Here is a 16,113-nt window from a genome sequence, read left to right on the forward strand (position 1 = left end):
CCCCCGCCAGGGTTGTCAAGGAGCGAAACAAGAGTGTCTTAGCAACCAGCAAGGAAGTCCTGCCCCCTTACCGGACATGGACGGAAACCTCACTTTTTACTGGTGGATTTACGTGTCAATCAGCGCTGAAGGGCCCTACGTCGCCGGCGTCGGCGCGGACGGGGGCGTGGCTTAGACCCGAGGGAGGCGGAGCTTCTCGGATGGTCGTCTTAAGCGTGCTTGTGGAGCCAGGGCTGGTTTTCTATTTAAAGGCGCATACTCCGAAAACCGATGTTCCGTTTCTTTTAGTCTTTTGAAATAAAGTCGAGGCAACTATGTTGGTATCGTGGCTACTTTATTAGTGTTTCAAAGGCATACTAGTAACTAGCAACTAGTAACATTTATGTCAGCTTCTATAATTAGCGTCTCACCGCAATACTTTTCCACCGAGTCAATGTCAACTCATAGCGACCCCCGGCGGGTTTCCAAGATATTTGAACTACCGACCATGCCGATCGCAGCTCAATGCGCCACCAGGGCTCCTTGTCTGAGTCAGAATACTTTTAGATAATGCTATATATCTCTAGCCCCTTCTGAACTAAGGTTCAGAGAGGGTAGGTAACTCGTTAATAGAAAGAATTAAAAGTCCCTGGAGAAGGCCCCAGGTGTTTCTCACACCCTCATATCCCTGGTCAGTAGAAGACCATCTAACACAGACACTGTCGCCCACAGCCCTTTCTTCTGAATGGGTGGGAAACTCAATCTGAAAGTACAACCAGACCCAACGCAAACTCACTGAGTGGATTCTGACTCCCAGCCTCCGTGGGTTTCTAAGACTGACTTTTCATGGGAGTAGAAAGCCTCATCTCTCTCCCTTGGAGCAGCTGGTGGTTTTGAACTGCTGATCTTGAGGTTAGCAGTCGATGCCTAGTCCATTATGTCACCAGGGCTCCTGCTAGCACAACTGGAGAGAGTGAAAATGTGGTGAGGGGAAAGCAAGATTGGTTCCATTATCTGAATGGCAGATCCCAGGGGCCAGTGAGGTGCTCTATTACTTAAACATTTACTTTATGCCGATGAGGAGGTCAGGTAAATCCCACTGTGCTACTATTTACTGGCATCCTCTGGGAACTCGGTCTGGGACGGGAACTGGAGGAAGGTGACCATGGCCTTGATAGTAGTCCCACAAGGGTGGAGGACAGAGACAGGGATGAATTTGTTCTACCAGTGCTCTGAAAGTTGCACTCGGAATAAGGAAGACTGAAGGAGACTGGGTGCATTTGAACTGTGGTGCTGGCCGAGAATACCGAAAGCCCCACAGCTAAAACCTGTCTTGGAAGAAGTATGGCCAGAGCGCTCCTGAAAGCCATGCCTGGGGAGACTTCGTCTTACGGGCTTTGGAACTGTTGTCAGGAATGACCAATCCCTAGAGAAGGCCATCACGCTTGGTTCAGTAGGTGGAGCCACGAAAAAAGAGGAAGGCTCTCTGGGAGACGGATGGACACCGTGGCTATAACCATGGGCTCTGGAGGAGGAAAAATTGTGAGGACGGGCAGGACACAGCAGCGTTTCGCTGTTTCGCAATGGGCCCGAGGAGTAGAACCTGACTCGAGGAAAGTCTAACAACCACAACCACACAGTGTTGCAGTGGAGGTGTGGACCATGTACTGGTTCTTGCCCAGGAGGGAGAGGCTAATGAGGAATGGACAGCCCGGGCTGCTGGGCAACTGCTGGTGGCTCCAGGAGGTCTGCGTGGAAGATGAGTGTGGAGCTGGTGGAAAGAAATGGCGAGGAAGATGCAGAGGTGCAGAGGGAGTAGGGCCCCCAGAATCAGCAGGGTTTGGCATGCCTGGCACAGAGCTTGGGGTAGGGTGGAAGGGGAAGGTGTCGGAGGGCTCTTGTTGGGAAATAGCATGATCAGTAGCATGGGTTATAGACAGACCCCTCTGGTGGTGGTGAGGGTGGACTGGACTCCAAGTGGGCAGGACCAGGAAGTTTTCTCTTGAACTTTGTTGAAATGTGTCATCTTGTGGTCCCCGGCTATCAAAAGATATAGCATCTGGGGTCTTAAAAGCTTGAAGGTAAGCAAACGGCCATCTAGCTCAGAAGCAACAAAGCTCACATGGAAGAAGCACTCCAGCCTGTGTGATCACAAATTGCCGAAGGAATCAGTTATCAGGCATCAAAGAACGAAAAAAAAAACATATCATTGTTTTTTGATACATGATACATGATACAATTGCTGAAGACAAATGGGCGCGTAAGCAAATGTGGCGAAGAAAGCTGATGGTGCCCAGCTATCAAAAGATATAGCGTCTGGGGTCTTAAAGGCTTGAAGGTAAGCAAACGGCCATCTAGCTCAGAAGCAACAAAGCCCACATGGAAGAAGCACACCACCAACCTGTTTGATCACAAGGTGTCAAAGGGATCAGGTATCAGGCATCATCAGAACAAAAAGTCTTATCATAGTGAATGATGTGGGGAGTGCGGAGTGGAGACCCAAAGCCCATTTGTAGGCCACTGGAGATCCCCTTACATAAGGGTCTCCGGGAGGAGACGAGCCAGTCAGGGTGCGATGTAGCAACGATGAAACATACAACTCTCCTCTAGTTCCTAAATGCTTCCTCCTCCCCCACTATCATGATCCCAATTCTACCTTACAAATCTGGCTAGACCAGAGGATGTACTCTGGTACAGATAGGAACTGGAAACGCAGAGAATCCAGGGAAGATGATCCCTTCAGGACCAGTGGTGTGAGTGGCAATACTGGGAGCGTAGAGGGAGAGTGGGTTGGAAAGGGGGAACAGATTAAAAGGATCTACATGTGACCTCCTCCCTGGGGAACGGACAACAGAAAAGTGGGTGAAGGGAGATGTCAGACAGTGTTAGATATGACAAAATAATAATTTATAAATTATCAAGAGTTCATGAGGGAGGGGGGAGCAGGGAGGGAGGGGAAAAACTGAGGAGCTGATGCCAGGGGCTTAGGTGGAGAGCAAATGTTTTGAGAATGATGAGGGCAATGAATGTGCAAATGTGCTTTACACAATTGATGCATGTATGCATTGTGATAAGAGTTATATGAGCCCCTAATAAAACGATTAAAAAAAAAAGAAATTTGTCATCTTGATGCCTGTGTGGGTGACTTCCAACTTGATGTCTGACTGCACCCCCCTCCCGATTTCCTTATTTTCTCTTCGCCAACTTTCTTCAGGAGATGAAAGGTGGGCTTTGAGAAGGACGAAGCGCTTGTCTCCGCCTCTCAGCCAGATTTCTCCCCAAAGGGGTCCCGCTTGGCTGCCTTCTCTTTCTCACTTTCCATTCACGCCTCGGCCCACTGCAATCTGGCGCTCACTCCCACGACACCCCTGAAATTCCCTCTCCCATGGTTACGGGTGACCTCCTGAGAAGCAACATCCGATAGACCCGGTCAGTCTTGATCTTCCTGGGCCTGTCCCTTCTACTAGCCTGGCACCGCCCATCTGCATAAAATTCTACCCCCATCTTCCAAACAGATTCCAGGTCCTCACTGCAAGTGGTGAGGGGCAGGAAGCTGTGGGTTTACAAGCTTCCCTGGTAAACGCTGACAGTTGAGAACCATCACTCTATCCCAGTGCCGCCACCCTTTCATCCAGTGCCTCATGTGGTGGTGACCCCAACCACTACATTATTTTCGTTGCTACTTCATCACTGTCAGTTTGCCACGGTTAGGAATCAATCCCCAAAGGGGGCACGACCCGCAGGTTAAGAACTGTCACTCTATCCTAATGCCTGTGGCATTCTGTTGGCTTGGATCTCCTGGCTGGCTTCCTGGGCCATCCTGTTTGCTCTGGGCGCACACCTTGACACTCTCTTCTTCCCAGTGGCCTTTACTCAGTTGCTTCTCCGTCGTCACAGCGCTCCCCTTAGTCACATCCTTTAGGGAAGCGGGTCTCTCTGGGTCTCGGCCCCTTTGGGTGCCAAATGAGCCTTTCACAGGGGTCACCTAAGACCATCGGGAAACACATAAATAGTTCACAATATAGAACTACATATGGTTTTGTGATGAATCACTGTGCTTTCATGATGTTCAGTTTGTAACAATGAAAGTACATCCTGCATATCGGATATTTACATGATGATTCATCACCGTAGCAAAATGACAGTGACGAAGTAGCAACGGCAATAATTTTATGGTGGGGGGTCACTGTCACCCCCATGAGAACGTCTGCCTTAAGGAATCCCTGGGGGGCGGGGATCCCACATACCCCCATGCTCTCCATTGGAAATAGTGCCAATGTTCACGGTTCCCGCATTTCTCTCACCAGATTAGGCCTCCCTTTGGAGCGCCAGACCCCAATCCCCATCTACTGGGTCCCAAATGTCCCACGGACCTTTCAAACTCAATGGGAATGTATCATCACCCCTGCTCCCCCAGCTTGCGCTCCCTATATTTCCCCTCTTAGTCAATAGTGCTACCACCTACCCAGTTGCCTACGCCAGAAACCAGGGAGTTCACACCTCCTCCCACCAGCCTCCACTTCCCATCAATCACAAGCCTGCCGATTCTGACGCCCGATGGCGGTCCCTTCTGGCCACCTTCATGGTGCTGCCTACGTTGTTCAGGACAGCGTGAGCTCATCTTCATTATTGTAACAGCTACTGAATAGGACTCCTTGCCTACAATCTTGCCCTTTTCTCCCCCTCCTCCATCTCACAGTTAGCAGGATCCATCAAAATCCAGCTCTTAGCCACTGTGTCCGGCTGCTTGACAACTACTCCTACCACAGCACCCCATTGCCTGCCAGGTAGGATCTTTGGCCCAGAATTCAAGGCCCTCCCTGCTCACATGTCCCTTCTCACCACACTCGCTCTCAGGCTTTCTGCCCTTTGGGTTCTGTGAGCCCATCAGCTTTGGGTCTAAATTGCCCTTAGAATTCCCTCTCGAGAAACCACAAGCATCCTCTGAACTCCTCCCTTACCGGGTGCTGTTCCAGTCGCTGCCCTGCATCACTGGTTTGTACTGGAGCTCCAGGATGGAGAGCGAGGGCCTTTTCCATTCATCTGTATGTTCCCAGAGACTGCACGGGACCGAGCAGAGAATGCCAGCTGCAGGCAGGTGTTTCAGGAATGCATTCATGCAGGAATGAGGTGGCCAGGATTGTGCCTACTTCTTCAGATCCGCTCTTGTTCCCCCCACCCCCATGGATTCTCCCTTCAGTTCAGCAGCACCCTTTCATGGGGTGGCCCTGCTGTTTCACACGTCCAGTGACAGATGGCTTCTGGGAGCTGGTCAGCAATTGGATCAGTTCTTTAGAATTTCATTTTCTCGAGGAACAGGAAGTAGTCGGGCCTCTTCAAGGACCCTGCTGAGCCATCCCATGCTGGTTGATCACCTCCAGCATGTCCTCCGGGACCAGGTAGGAACAAGGTGAGGGGGGAAGGGCAAACCAGAGAGTGCCAGCCGCGCCAGTGCCCTGAGATGAGACTCAGTTCCACCTCTCATTGGTCACAGTGCTGTCACGTCATGCCTCTTACCCTGTTTCCCCGAAAATAAGACAGTGTCTTATATTAATTTTTGCTCCCAAAGATGCGCTAGGTCTTATTTTCAGGGGATGTCTTATTTTCGGGGAAAAGGTATTTGTTAGGTGCTTATGGCAGTGACATCATCTCTTGTCAGCTTGTGAAGGGGAGGAGTCTAGCCTGTCAATCAGGTCACAGCCAATGAGGCCTTTGTGTGGACATGGCCTTCTCCTGAGGATTCTGGGAACTCCTGTATTCCTCCCTGGAGGCAGGACACACACTCTCTCTGCTTCGTCTTTCTGCTGACAAGCCACATGGAGCTACACTGATGGAGCCTGAGCCCTGGAGCTGGAGGAGTCACTGGAGACCCACACCAGCACTGAGATGCTTCCACCACCACTGGATCCCCAAGACTTTCCACCCAGTGGCCTGTGATCTTCCTGCATTCAGCATCATTGCATGCGTTGCATGAGTCTGAAGAGGAATTTATAGACGGTATCGGACATATGGGCGAATATTGGACTTATGGTCTTGATGTGGACTTGGCTGGGATGTTTTCTTTATACAATTACTCTTTGACATAAAGCTCTTTCTTATACACATGAGTATCGATGAATTTAGTCATCGACTAAATTAGTCAATTGACTAATTAGTCAGTTGAGTAAGTTAGTCATCCCTGACTAACACATAGCTTGACTTAGGTTTCTGGTTGACTCCCGAGCACCAACAAGGTCCCTTCTAATATCCCTCATTGTGCAGAAGGAGATCAAGGCTCAGAGTTCCCCAGAGCCATGCGTATTAGTAGCAGAGGCAGGATCTGAACTCTGAGCTCCGCCATGCCCGAGCCGAGGGCCTTTCTTAGACACCACTGTAGTGCAATGGGTGTCTTTCTGGCTCCCACTTTGCAATTCCACATGAGAAATTTGGGAAGAGTAAGCCAGTCCCAGTTTAGACAGGAGTGGGTCTCTCCCCTGTGATGCTAAGTGGGATATTGAGGGAGGCAGAGGGGGTGGGTTCACCTCACATTGTTCTTATTGTTTACTCTTTGCTTTCTATAAACAATCACAGTGGCCTTCAACTACCAACACTGTGTCTTATGAGCATGACCCAATTGGACCAGCAAGTACGAGGGGGTACGTACACACACACACACACACACACACACACAAACCAAAACGGTATTTTTTTTCAAAGCTCTGTATTTAAAAAAAAAATTTTTTTTTTTACCCAAACAACCTTAGCACCTTCAAAGTGCTCTCTCCCTGACATTTAATACATTTGTCAAATCTGAGATTCCATTCTTGGAAACATTTTTCGAACTTGTCTGTTTGGATGGCTGACAGCACCTCCCTCGTTTTTTTTTTTTTCTTCACCTTTTCTACGTTGTCAAAGTGCTGTCTTTTCATGTCCCTCTTCATTTGTGGAAACAAAAAGAAGTTGCACAGAGCGAGGTTAGGTGAGTCATGTGTGTGGGGCAAGAGAGGACTGCTGTTTTTGGCCTGAAACTGGTGTACTGAGATGACTGTGTGAGCAGGTGCATTGTCTTGGTGGCAAAACCAGTGCCCCATCTGTCACAAATCAGGCCTTTTTTCTCACACACTTTACGTAATTTTTTTCAGAGCCTCTAAATCAGTGGTTCTCAACTTTCCTAATGCTTTGACCCTTTAATACAGTTTCTCATGTTGTGGTGATCCCCCCAACAATAAAATTATTTTCATTGCTACTTCATAACTATAATTTTACTATTGTTATTAATTGGGTGACCCCCATGAAAGGGTCGTTAGACCCCCAAAGGGGTCTCGACCCACAGGTTGAGAATCGCAGCTCTAAATAGAAAACTTGATTAGCAGTCTGACCTGGTAGAAGGAACTCCGAATGCACAAGTTGACATTTTCATCTGTTTGGGAAGTTGACAAATGTCCAGAACAAAGTTTGAGGTTTGTCATCTATCGACATTTCACCCTTTTTGAAATGAGAAAACCACTTGTACACGGAGTTTTTCCCACAGCGCTCTCCTTGCAAGCTGGGTTAACATCACAACCGTTTCTGCGACGTTTTTCCCAAGCAGGAAACAAAATTTCACAGCCACACACTGTTCTCTTAAATTGGCCATTGCAAAAAAATGAGGTTCAAGTGAAACTGCTTTCACGAAAAAATTCACTGGGACCAGAGAGCACCTTCCCAGGTGACCCCACTGAGTGCACTAACTCAGAGCGAGTTGCTCAATGTTCAATGCTCACTTAAAGTGGGGAAAAATGTGTACTACAGAAGTTCTGCCCAGAGGATCATTTTCCCATATTTTTGGGGGTACCCTCTTGTAGAGTCCCCATCCCAGCAGCCTTATTGCTGCTTGAAACTTGGAGGCTACTGGCATGTGTTTACACACCCAGCTCATGTTTAATTCCAAATATCCAACTCTCAGTACAGTGTCTCGAGCACAGTCAATATTTGATGAATTATTAAAACAGAGACAACACTGTGTGGGAATTTGTCGTATTAGGGAGGGTGAGGGGAAGATGAGTGATTCTCCTACCCCACCCTCCCACCCTCTACCAGGAGTCCTCTCCCTCCATCCCTCACCAGGTGAGTCCTCTCCCTCCATCCCTCACCAGGTGAGTCCTCTCCCTCCATCCCTCACCAGGTGAGTCCTCTCTCCCTCCATCTCTCACTAGGCTGTTCCCCAGGAGGCTTGAAACCTCTCTAGCTTGGACCAGCTGACTCAGTGGTAGGAAATGTGACTGGATCACACCAGTCACACTGGTTCTACCCCAGAGCAGGGCTGAATTTGGACAGCAGGACTGGTAGTCATTTCCCTGGTAAGAATGGATATTACACTTGTTGGACATCCCAAATGTCCAACTCTTGGAGACTACTTGGCTCCATTTCCTTCCACTCCCCACCCCACCCCCAAGAAGAGTCCCTTGCATCCTTGGGTTCTGTGGTTCAGTGCAACGTGCCACAGAAACTCCAGAAACTGAGGTCATGTACCACGTGGCGGTGTATGCTGTTTGTTCCAAATCTGAGAAATCGAGTGGAGGTGAGGCCAATGCGGGGTTCAGAGCCAGAAGGCAAAAGTAGCCAAAGGCCACCATGGGCCTTCTTGCTTCTGTCAAAGCTCAGTCAGCAGAACAGAGGTGATGCATGCAGAGTTTTGTGGTGGCACCACAACATACCCAGGAAACCACAGAGTGTGGCCCGGCTCACACCCAGCACAACAACAACAACAACAACAATTCACTACCATTAAGTCCATGCTGACTCCTAACGACCCTGTAGGACAGGGTAGAACTGTCCCTCTAAGTGTCCAAGACGCTAAGTCTTGACAGGAGTAGAAAGCCCTGTCTTTCTCTCAAGGAGCAGCAGGTGGTTTCAAAGTGCTGACTTCATGGAAGGCCAGCAGCCCACTGTGCCACCAGGGCTCCTACCCAGCATTAAAGCGGAGTCTTAAAGATGTTCTCCAGGAAAAGGGACATGCATTGGCCCCCACCCTCCACCAAGGGCAAGTCTCATTTACACCCTACTCCTCTTCTTCAGCATACTAGACAATGCTCTCCTGAAGGAGACCTAGCCACAGGCCGGTAAAGTCCAGAACCATAGTGCAGCATCTAAGGGGCCGTGGCTAGCAGACCCACATTACTTGATCAGCACTCAGGAGGGCCCAGCAGCAGAGGCAAGAAGGATTTGTCCGATTGAGGAATTGCATCCTGAATTGTCCCTGTAGTTTCTGAGTTGATCCTGACTCTGAATTAGACCATGTTCCTTCTTTAAAGCACCATGTCATTCTAAGTCCAGTTTGTGAGTTTCTGTGAGATGCCGCATCAAATTACAGAACTCAAAGAAGAAAGGGAGCATTCTGAGGGGAGAGGGGGTCCTTGATCTCGGAGGTGATGGAGTGCCACAACAGTTTGGAAATTTTGGACCCTTAGGGCATCCTTCACCTCCACTTCATAGGAACCAGCTTTGTGCCAATCCTTATAAGATAAAATAAACAATCGTTTTGATGGTTTATGTCACACCTTCTTCTTCCACAGACCATTCTTGACCAGAGACCAGAGACCAGAGACCTTGACCATAGACCATAGACCATAGACCATGGTCCATAGACCATTCTTCTTCCATAGACCATTCTTGACCATAGACCATAGACCATGGTCCATAGACCATAGACCATTCTTCTTCCATAGACCATTCTTGACCATAGACCATAGACCATGGTCCATAGACCATTCTTCTTCCATAGACCATTCTTGACCATAGACCATAGACCATGGCCCATAGACCATTCTTCTTCCATAGACCATTCTTGACCATAGACCACAGACCTTGACCATAGACCATGGTCCATAGACCATAGACCATTCTTCTTCCATAGACCATTCTTGACCATAGACCATAGACCATGGCCCATAGACCATTCTTCTTCCATAGACCATTCTTGACCACAGACCATAGACCTTGACCATAGACCATAGACCATGATCCATAGACCATTCTTCTTCCATAGGCCATTCTTGACCTCATCCTGGTCTGTCCCTCAGGTGTCATCACTCGGTGGCTCCCAGAACTCTTTCCCTGCCACATCTCCCTCTTTTTTCAGTTTTAGTGAAATGTCACTATCCTGAGTCTTCCTAGCGAAATGATGAGTTTGACTCTATTGGGTCTCTGTCTGTGGTCGGTTTTCCATGTTATGGATTCCTGCTGTTGTCTTGACTGCTTCACCCTACTCTCTTTCGGGTGCCCACCACTCCGCCACGGACACTTCAGCCTCCTTCTTCCGCATCTAGGGACCCGGTGATTACTTTGAGCCACTGGGTAATCCAGGATAATCTCGTTATCCCTAGGTCAGCTGATTAGCAGTCTTATACCATCTGCAGCCTTAATAGCCCTTTGCCACGTGATGGAATACTGGAGGAGGGATCCTGGGGATTAAGGCATCTTTGGAGAAGGCAGTAGTTCCACCTGCCACATCAGTCTGGGGACTTCTCACGTGCAGCTGAAACCAACATGTGTTCTGTAGAGGCTGTTAGGTCGGATTTGCTCATCCTGTTCAAACGCTCTCTGCCAAGACTGGCTTTTTCTTCTCTGCTTGGCCTCCAGGCTATTGAGAGAGTGTATCAAAGTACCCCAGGATGGCCGTGGCGTTTGTTAATTTTTTCCTTTTGGGTCAGCCAATTTTTTAACTTTATGGATGATGAAGCTCTGTTCATACAATCACATAAAGGTGTAATTATTATACTTTATTCCATGATTGACTCTTTATCACCATAAGATGTCCCTTTCATCTCTCTAGCAATGTTTCTTGTCTGAAGACCTACTTTGAACGAAGAATGGCTACACGGCTTTCCTTGCATTATTCTTTGCAAAATTTTCTAGCCTTCCATTTCCATTCTGTTTAGCTAACAGATTTCTAATCCAGTCTGACAATAATCCAGTCTGGTAATGTTAATCTTTTAATGGGGCTATTTACCTTTTTATATTAATGTCATTACCCATGGACATTAAATTTAGATGAAATTAACCAATTTGATTTTTATACATCTATTTTCTATATGCCCCACTCTTTCTGTGTTCCTTTTTTAACCTTTTTGGTGGTTATTTTATTATCCCACTTAGTAAACTCATTATTTATGTGTTCTGCTACAAATATGATTACTCTAAGAAAATAGGACAATGGTCTTAGACTTATTGAAATGAATACATTGCCACTTCCAAGATAATCAATACTTTGAAAATGATGATGGCAACCTATGAACAAATGTGCTGGATACCATGGATGCATGGATGGATGCATGGTGATAAGAGCTGTAAGAGTGAGCCCCCAATAAAATGATTAAAAAAAAAAAAAAGAATTATAGTCGCTGACTCCCACACGGGCAGTTCTACTCTGTCCTGTAGGGAGGTCATGAGTCAGCAATGACTTGAGGCAGTAGGTTTGGTTTGGTTTGGTTTAGATGCTTCCACGCGCCCTTGCGGCTTGCGTGGTTGAGTTAAGCCTGGGCCTGCTAACTGTCAGGCTGGAGAGTCAAACCCCCCAGCCTGCCCCTCAGGAGAAAGATGAGTCTGCCCTGCTCTACTAAAGACGGACAGTCCCGGGAGCCCTCTGAACTTGGGGTCACTGTGAGTTGGAGTTGGCTGGGTGGCAGTGATAAGACAAATATCATCAATCATCCCTATTCAATCGATGTGAACTCAGGCTTATCAACCCAGCTGGCCTTTCTGCTGTTCTTTGTTGATTTTGATCTCCACGCTTGCTCCTTGGGACCCTTTCCCTCTCCCTGGGGACGGGGCAGGGCCAGGCACCTTCTGTTCCGCTGCAGGTGGGCGTGCTGTGACTGGAACCCACATGAAAACAGCGAGGAACCTTGAAGGCAGCGGCTCTCAACCTGGGGGTCGTGACCTCGTGGGGTTGAACGACCCTTTCACAGGGATCGCCCGATTCATCACAGTAGCAAAAGGACAGTGATGAAGTAGTAACGACAATAATTCTATGGTTGGGGGTCACCACACATGAGGAGCTGTATGAAAGGGTGGCGGAGTGAGGAAGGTGGAGAACCACTGCTATAAGACGGTGGCTGACAAAATCCACAGGTGGTGAACATTGTTATTTTAAAAAAATAAGTAGTTTTATTGGCATCAATGCCACATTTTTTTTCTTTTTTCTCCTCCCGCCCCCGGGTGGGCCAGTGCCCTGTTCCCCCCGTGCCACCAACCCAGTCTCTCACCACTCTGTTTCTCCCTCCACCCATGTCCCCAACGCCACATTTAATACAAGTTAATCATATGAAGAAGAGTCGGACAGTCACCACCAGAGTCAATTTCAGAGCATTTTCTTCTCATACTCATTGTGGTTAGCTCTCCATCGCCCCCCCACCACCATCCTGCCTGCTGCGCCCCCAGGCAACGATCAATCCAGTTACTGTCTCTATAGATTACTCATCTCGGATTTCATGCATCGAAAACCATACAAAACCCAAACAGGAAGCTAGCGAGCAGGCAAACAAACAAAAAGCTACCAGTAACAAGTAGACCGAACAGAAAAACCTCGGTCAAAAAGAAAACAGACCATATTAAAAAGTGGAACTTAAAATGGGTCAAAAGGGAGATCCAATGCTAAGGTATTTGTGTAAGTTCAGGTAGACTAGAGAAACAAATTCGGAGACACTATTATGTGTATATAAAGAATAATCATACTTTAAATATACTGTATATAAAAAATAATTGTACATTAAGAAAACACCCCAACCAGTCCGGATCAAGTCCATACATCCAATATTAGCCCATATGTCCAGTACTAGTCTGTAAATTCCTCTTTAGGCTCACGAAGCACATGAAATGGCGCCAAGTGCAGGAAGATCACAGGCCAGTGGGTGGAGTCTTGTGGATCCAGTGTCGGTGGAAGCATCTCAGTGCTGGTGTGGGTTTCCACGTGGCTCCTCCAGCTCCAGTCTCCATAGCTCCATATGGCTTGTCAACAGGAATGTCTTCCAGGGAATGAGAGAGTGCCCCACTCCCATCAAGCTATTTATCTCCTTAGCGCCTCCAGATGAGGTCATCAAGCTGTGGGCGACCTGATTGACAGGCTCACCTCCACCCCTTCACTCTTACTATGCTCAAGTTGGCACCGGATTATGTAACCACCACAGCATTATTACAGTTCAACCTAACCACCTCTACCATAATCGACTTCACAATACTTGCTGTGTGACAGCAGAGCTACTCACACCCCTGGACTCTGCTCAGAGGAGGCTCACCGGACCCTGCCAATGGAGTTTGGGCTTCCACTGTCACATGTTGCGTTGGACAAACCTGCCACACGGGACCTTCTTTAGAATGTTGAAAAATAAGGATGTTCCTTTAAGGACTAAGGTGAAAATACCCAAGCCAAGGTATTTTCAGTCGCCTTGTCTGCATGTGGAAGTTGGGCACCGAGTAAGGAAGATGGAAGATGGAAGATGAATCGGCACATTTGAGTTGCGGTGCTGGCCAAGAATCTCGACGATGCCATGGACCAAACCTGTCTCGGAAGCAGTATAGGCAGAGTGTTCTTTAGAAGTCAGGATGTAGACTTCGTGTGGCGTACTTTGGACATGTTATCGGGAAAGACCAGTCTTTGGAGAAGGACATCAGGCTTGGTAAAGTAGAGGGGCAGTGAAAAACAGGACGACCTCGAAGAGATGGACTGACAGGGGCTGCAGCAATGGGCTCAAGCAGGGGGACAATTGTGGGGATGGCACAGGACAAGGCAGGGTTTCGTCCTGTTGTGCACAGGGTTGCGATGGGACCTGACTCGATGGCATCTCACAACAGTAACAACAATAAGTGTCATCTGTAGCCTTCTGCCAACCAGGCATTCACAGTTAAAGGTCTGATACCATTTCCACCCTCGGATTTGGATTTTATTATTTACAATCCTCGGATCACACAGGCTGGTGTGCTTCCTCCTTGTGAACTTAGCGGATGCCTCACTCAGATGGCTGCTTGTTTGAAGACAATCTTTGAAGACCTCAGACACGATTCTTTCTGATAGTCAGGCACCATCTACTTTCTTCAACACACTTAGCTAGAGCACCCATATCTTTAGTGATCTCTTCAGGAGGGTGAGCATCAAGCAGGGCATAAGAACTAACTGTTCTTATATTGGGGCTAGAATTAAGTTCAAGTACCAAATCCCATTCACAGACTTTTGAGACATCATTATCATTTTATGATAGAGAACCTTATCAATCATCCCCTGCGGCATAAGGCAATTGTACTGATAGTGTCAATTTAGCCAATGGTACAGAATTTAAAACACTGTTGAGGAAAGGAAGTTATACAAGTCTAGGCTGACTTCAGACCTCAATACATGAATGGTTGACTTGTACAGATTAAACTCTTAAGTGATTGGCTACTGTTTACACAAACAATGGGAGGTGGTGATAGGGCAAAACTTTCAATAACACTCGTTCACAGAGGCAGAACCATGCCTCCCAGATTAATATATGCCAGAAGAAAGCAAGGAGGGCATTAAAATAGGAAATAGCTGGTAGTCCTGGCCACCATTCATTGGACACCCTAGAGCAAGCGATCTGAACCAAAGGACTTTGTTAGTCTTTGAAAAATATTCTATCTTTATGAAAAGGAGATTTTCATTCAAGATAGACTTCTAGCCTTTAAAAAAATTCATTTCTAGGCTTTTTGAGGGGGCATTTTGAAGACATGATTCTTCCTTTCCCCCGCCCTGCTCCTGAGACATTCGTTTTAAGTCGCGTCTCTGGTTTCTCCAATGCTCTTCTGAGGTTTCTCTTGCCCTTTGAGTCACAGCGGTTGCCTGTCAGGGGACCGGCCATGATTTTCTTTGCATTGCTTGTGCTTGGGGTTCACCGAGATGCTTGAACCTGGGGCTTGATATTGTTCGACAGTTTTTGTAAAATTCTCAGACGTTACCTAGTCAACTATTATTTCCACAGCGGCAGTGGATTATTTAATGAGGGTCTTTTAGCCAGTCTCCAACTTCCACCAAATGACCTTTCCTTGGGTGGATCTGGTAAGAAGGTGGAGGAAGATACCGACAATGTTAGGTTTCTGGATTGGATCACCTGGGTCCTTAGCTTCAGGGCACAGAAAGAATTCACGCAGCAGAAGCACTTTCGTAATCCAAGTGGGCTTTTACAAAGGAAAGGGAAAGTTTCAGGTATTACAGTCTCAGAAAGGTGCACGCTTGTGTTAGTCTGAGCTGATTAGAGATACAAATCCAGGGACACTCACGTATGTATAAGAAAGAGCTTTATATCAAAGAGTAATTGTATATTAAGAAAAGATCCCAGTTCAGTCCAGATCTAGTCCATAAGTCTGATATTATCCCATTATGTCCAATACTAATCTATAAATTCCTCTTCACATTCATGTAACACATGAAATGATATTGAATGCAGGAAGACTACAGGCCAGTGGGTGGAAAGTCTTGTGGATCCAGTGGTGTGGAAACATCTCAGTGCTGGCATGGGTCTCCACGTGATTCCTCTAGCTCCAGGGCTCTGGCTGCCATCAGTGTGTCTCCATGTGGCTTGTCAGCAGAAAGATGAAGCAGCGAGAGTGTGTGTCCCACCTCCAGGGAGGAAGAGAAGAAATCCCAGAATCCTCATGAGAAGGCCATGCCCACACAGAGGGATCGCCAGACAGATTACCTCCAGGCTAGACCCACCCCTTCATTCTTATCGATCAAATTGACATGAAATTGTGTAACTACCACAGCGCTATTTCTGAAAAGCATGTCAGGCCACGTGGAAGCCATGTGGGGTTTGCAACTAGACGTGGAAAACCATGTGGAAAGAATACAGGAATGGGAAGTGTGAAACTGCCACGCCGTGTGGGGTTTGCAACTAGACGTGGAAAACCACGTGGAAAGAATACAGGAATGGGAAGTGTGAAACTGCCACGTGTGGAAGTGAGGAATCGCCAGAGGCCAAGAGGTGGTGCTGGCCCCAGACGGCCCACAGGCCCTTACACGCCACACAAGTGGGAGAGCCTCCCACCCTCCACCTGCAGCATGCACCTGAGCAAGACGGAGCAAAGAAGAGGCGGTGGCCCAGGGGATGTGTCGGGCAGCATGGTGTATTCTCTCCTGATCCATGGGTTGGGGAGGCATGGTTG

The sequence above is a fragment of the Echinops telfairi genome, unplaced genomic scaffold, assembly GCF_000313985.2.
Source record: "Echinops telfairi isolate 266 unplaced genomic scaffold, ASM31398v2 ScPeMD7_2;HRSCAF=8, whole genome shotgun sequence".
NCBI lineage: Eukaryota > Metazoa > Chordata > Mammalia > Afrosoricida > Tenrecidae > Echinops > Echinops telfairi.